The sequence below is a fragment of the Callorhinus ursinus genome, unplaced genomic scaffold (assembly GCF_003265705.2).
Source record: "Callorhinus ursinus isolate GAN/ISIS: 27379988/994484 unplaced genomic scaffold, GSC_fseal_2.0 scaffold57, whole genome shotgun sequence".
NCBI lineage: Eukaryota > Metazoa > Chordata > Mammalia > Carnivora > Otariidae > Callorhinus > Callorhinus ursinus.
Genome location: NW_027397119.1, coordinates 7,142,969 through 7,148,474, shown reverse-complemented (window position 1 = coordinate 7,148,474; position 5,506 = coordinate 7,142,969). Strand labels below are relative to the sequence as shown.

General features: G+C 51.9%; 1 pseudogene; it reads left to right on the top strand.

Moving 5' to 3' along the window:
- The first annotated feature begins 3,397 nt into the window (after positions 1–3,397).
- On the top strand, positions 3,398–4,378 carry LOC112811239 (peroxiredoxin-1 pseudogene; annotated as a pseudogene).
- Positions 4,379–5,506: the final 1,128 nt, after the last annotated feature.

The window sequence follows — 5,506 nt, the reverse complement described above, 5'->3', positions numbered from 1 at the left end:
TCAGAATATATAATTTTTTAAAGATTTTATTTCTAAGTAATCTCCACACTCAACATGGGGCTTGAACCCACAACCCCAAGATCAAGAGTCGCATGCTCCACTGACTGAACCAACCAGGTGCCCCCAGGATATATAATTAAAGTATAATATATATATTCTTACAATTCAGTGATAAGACAAACAACCCAATATATTTTTTTAAATGGACAAAAGATTTGAAAAAATCACTTCATCAAGAAAACATATAAATGGCCAATGGGCACGTTCAACATCATTTGTTAGCAAGGAAATGCAAATTAAAACCCCAACGAGCAGTCACCACACTCCTCTTGGGATGGCTAAAAGGAACAAAGGTGGACAATACAAGTGTGAGCAAGGATGCAGAGCAACCAGAACTCAGAACTCTCGGGTATCTCTGGTGGGTGTATAAAACGCTACAACCACTTTGGAAAATAGTTTGGCAATTTCTTATAAAGTTAACATACACGCACATATAACCCAACAATTCCCCTACTAAGTAAAATACCCAAGAGAAATGAAAAATATATCCATAAAGACTTTTACATGAACGTTAGCAGAAGTCTTACTCATCACAGTCCCAAACTGGAAATAATCCACGTGTCCATTAATAAGTGAATGGATCAACAAAGTGTGGTAAAATCCCCCATTGGAATACTACTCAGCAATGACAAGAAACAAACTACTTAGGGGGCACCTGGGTGGCTCAGTGGTTGGGCGTCTGCCTTCGTCTCAGGTCATGACCCCAGGGTCCTGGGATCGAGTCCCGCATCGGGCTCCCTTCTCTGCGGGAAGCCTGCTTCTCCCTCTCCCACTCCCCCTGCTTGTGTTCCCTCTCTTGCTCTCTCTCTCTGTCAAATAAAGAAATAAAATCTTAAAAAAACAAAAAAAAAAAGGAAACAAACAAACTACCTACGCATGGAACAACTGGGGGAAGGGTCCATACTCTATGGTTCTGTTTATAGGAAAATCTTGTATTAGCAAAACTCTTCTATAGTGACAGAAACCAGAGCGGTGGTTGCCTGGGGCCAAAGGCTGGAGGGAGACTGGCTACAAGGGGGCACAGGGGAACTTTCGGGGGGTGATGAAAATGTTCTATATCTTGATTCGGGGTGGTGGTTCCATGGGTTTAAATATTTGTCAAACCTCATTGAACTGTACCCTTAAAAACGGTGTGTTTTAAGTAAGTTATATCTCTATAAAGTTAATTTAAAAAGAAACCAAAAAGCCTACATTGCCGTGTGCTCCATTGGAAGCCGGGCTCGGTCTCCATCTTCCCACCCCCTTCAGCGTATTTCCAGCATCTCTACACCAAAGCCATCCTCCAGCAGGGCCTCCTTTCTCTGTGACAGGTCTCTTTCCCAGCATGTCCTTCCCACCAGCCACCCCCAGCCAAGAGCTTTCTCCAGCAGCCTCCAGCATCCAGAGCCTCCTGTACCTGCTACCAGCTGGCTCCACCGAGGAGCGTCAGCGCTACCCCAGGTAAGGGCTCTGGGCCAAAGCTGAGCAGCCTGAGCAGACTGTATTCAGCTGATGCCGAGTTGGCCCTGGACTAAACACATCAGCCTCACCAGCTCCTGCTGGGGCTTGGCAGGGGCGAGAGACTGCACACAGAGTCTCTGGCACCTCCGCCGTCAGACCTCAGCACTTCTTATCCCGTGGAGCCCCAGGGCCAGGCTCTCTGGTCTGCGTGTGAGCTTTCACAGACCCGACCCAGGCTTCTTGGGGTTGTCCCCACCCCGAGTCTCATCTTCCTTTCAGATCCTGGTTTCCTCCGTCCCAGGTCCCCCTCCTGTCCCTAAGATACTCCCAAGCAGAGCCGTTTAGAAGAAAGAAACCCGAAATTGGCAGTAATTGTGGCATAGGCCCTACTGAGGACCCATTCGGCCGCCTGGAGAAAGGGCACCCTGGGCTGGCTCCTCTCCACCAGGCCAGGGACTCTCTGCAAGGCTGGATGACCTTGTTGCTCGCATTACTGATGGGCCCTGTTCTGTGCCCCCACTCAGCCCCTCCTGGGGCTATGTAGAAAAACACTTTGGGGACATAGGGAGCAATCCTAGCCAAACAGGGAGAGAAACAGGTGCACTGGGGCCAGCTCGGGCTGGCTCACAAGAGCCAAGCGCTAAATGTTCAGGGTGCCAGGAGGCCGGAGAAACTTGGTTAGGGCTCCAGCCTGCATTTGTTTCTAGGCTCCTCTTTGTACCGCTGATCCAGGGAGAGGCTGAGGTGTGGGATCCAAATGGTCATTGGGGGCCGCAGGCCTCCTGGCCAAGGACTGTGGGGATTGGGAGCAATGGGGAACTGTGGCTCTTTGGCCCCTGGCCCCTTGCCCTCCTACTCTTGGACGGCGGAGAGGATGCAGTTTCCCTGGTCATGGGAATGGCTGGACCCGGCCGCCTTGGACACAATGGTTTGGCCAGAGCACGTGGGCGAGCCCAGGAGACTGGCTCGGGTCTGCGGCTTCCTGGGAGGAAGTGAGGCATTGTTTCGGGGGTTGTGTGGGCCCGCTGGAACTCTGCACAATGCAAGGGACGGTGGGTGCCAGGTCCAGCCCACCGACAATCGGGAACTTGTTTATTGCTTTAATGACCCCACGGTGGATCCACCTGGAAACAGACCTGCTAATGAGCTGGCACGGCCCCAAGGGAAGCCTGTCGGGCCAGCTCCCCTGGAGGCACTAAGGGTGTGTGGTCTGAGACTGGGAGAGCTGCGAAGTAAGGCCTGGGATCTGTCTGGGAAAACCACAGCAAGATCTTCTGCTTCTCCATCCCCATCCGCCTCCTCTGTGGGGTCATGAGAAGGCAGAGTGGGGGAAGGAGCCATGAGGGTGAGAAGGGAAGGCATGAGGGAGCTGCTCATTCTAGCCTCTGTTCCAAACTGCTGGTGACCTTGACCAAACTGTCAAAGCTTTCTGGGCCTCAGGGTCCCCATCTTTCAGGAAAGGATACCCAGATCATTCCTGCTGTCTCCCCACTTTCCCAGGGTGTTGGGAGGATAAGGTAAGATCAGACACAGCAACTGCTTTGAACTTCTTGGAAGAAAAACCCTTTTAGACATCAAGGCTTTACACTGTTGGCTTCTTTCCCCTGTGGCTGGAACCTGGGAGCTTGGGGAGATGTACCGTCTGGGACTTGGTTTTCCTAGACTGTTTGTCAGACACCTGCCAGGGCCTGAGACAAAATTAAAAACTGCCCCTGCATCAAGGACATCTGGGAGCCAAAGGTAGGCAGCAGAGGGAGGGGCAATGCCATGCTGGGGCCAGCTCGGGCTGGCTCACAAGAGCCAAGCGCTAAACGCTCAGGAATGTTAAATCCATGGGTAGCTTGCAATCGGCCACTGTAGGAGTTTTTACACCATAAAAACTAGCGGTCTCTGCAAACGGGGCCTTTTTTTTTTTTTTTTTCCCTTAAGAGCTAGTTTTCCAGCGTCTCCTTCCTGCCTTGTCTTCGGCGTTTTTGCTTTCAGAGCCGCTGATAGCAAGATGTCTTCGAGAAACGCCAAAATTGGGCATCCTGCCCCCAACGTCAAAGCCAAGGCTGTTATGCCAGATGGCCAGTTCAAAGATCTCAGCCTAGCTGACTACAAAGGAAAATACATTGTGTTCTTCTTTTACCCTCTTGACTTCACCTTTGTGTGCCCCACAGAGATCATTGCTTTCGGTGACAGGGCAGAAGAATTTAAGAAACTCAACTGTCAAGTGATTGGTGCTTCTGTGGATTCTCATTTCTGTCACCTGGCACGGATCAACACACCCAAGAAACGAGGAGGACTGGGCCCCAGAACATTCCCTTGGTATCAGACCCCAAGCGTACCATTGCTCAGGACTATGCAGTCTTAAAGGCTGATGAAGGCATCTCCTTCAGGGGCCTCTTTATCATTGGTGATAAAGGTATCCTTAGGCAGATCACGGTAAATGACCTTCCTGTAGGCCGCTCTGTGGATGAGACTCTGCAACTGGTCCTGGCCTTCCAGTTTCCTGACAAGCATGGGGAAGTGTGCCCAGCTGGCTGGAAGCCTGGCAGTGATACCATCAAGCCTGATGTCCAGAAGAGCAAAGAATATTTCTCTAAGCAGAAGTGAGTGCCGGGTCGTTTTAGGGCTGGGCTGCAGTGGGTGGCCATGAAAACAAAATCTCTCTTGTATTATTGTCATGCTTAGAACATAAGACTTTAGACTGTGCAGATGTGGTATGGGGACAGAACAGGCCTTTTCTGCAGGGGTTGGGGAGGCCAGCCTTTCTTCCTCTGGAGAGAAGGGCCTGAGCTGTTATGGGGCAGGCCAACTGTTATGTACAGTAGCAGGGCATCACGTTTTGTCTTTTGTTTCTATTAAACTTGAACCGAGGGGGGGAAAAAAAAAAGCTAGTTTTCCAGCCAGAGTCTGCAGAAGGCCTGCTCGGTGCTGCCCTGACCCCCCCTAAACTCCCCACCCCAGTCTCACCAAGCAGGTGCAGCTCCTTTGCTCTGGGGACACAGACCGCACCCCCCCCAGCGCCCCCCGGGGACTGGAGGCCTGAGCAGGTACGAAAATGGCCCCAGGGCAGGCAGCAGTGGGGCAGGGTGACCAGTGAGACCGAGGACCATCATCTGTCCTATCCCATACCCAGCTCTCAGGGGCTGGGAGCCAAACCAAAGCTCCAGTCGGGTGCTGAGGCCTGCTGGTGCTCTGTGTGTCTTTGCCCTCATTCAAACACAACAGGGGTGGGGATGGGGATGGAGACCACGTGAGCCTTTCATCTCAGGCATTTATGAGGACACTCACGGGAGCATAACTGAGATCTCATTAATTATTTGAGGAGTTGTTTGTTTGCTGGCTTGTGTTTTGGGGCCTAATTTTAACCCAAGAAGTTTCTTTAGTGTCTGAAAAGGGGTGATGAACATGGATTCTGCCGATGGCCCTGGACATGGCGGGCAGTGGAGAGTAAAGCTATGAAGCGGAAGAAGGAAGCTACCAGTGACCTGGGGTGGGTCAAGGGCACAGCTCGGGGCCTGCAAGCCAGAATACCTGGGTACCAATTCTGGCTCTGCCTTTCGGGCCAGGGCACATCACTCGGTCCCTGGGGGCCCTCCCTTCCTGGCCTGCACTCTGCGGTCACCAGCAGGCCATCTGGAGGGGCCCTGGCGGCACGCACATCCTCTGACCTGAATTCATCTCTGCTGCCCTTCGGTTTCTCTTACTGATGTCTGTAAGCGGGTGGCACGTAAGCTCGAGACGTGCTCCCTTTCAGCGAGGAGCTACTTGTGTCATCGGGTGTTTTTCACAATGATGGCATTTGCTTCAGAGTCCGGGAGGTCCTGGGCTTAAATCTTGGCTCTCGCCTCTCACTGACTGTGTGACCTTAGGGCAGGTTCTTCTCTGATCCCACCACCCGGTCCGAGAGATAAAACTGATCAGAGAGCCCTCTACTCAAACTTACTGGGGGAATTAAATGGGGTAATTTGTGTAAACTCTCGGCACAGACCCCGGCACACACTGGGCATGGAGGAAT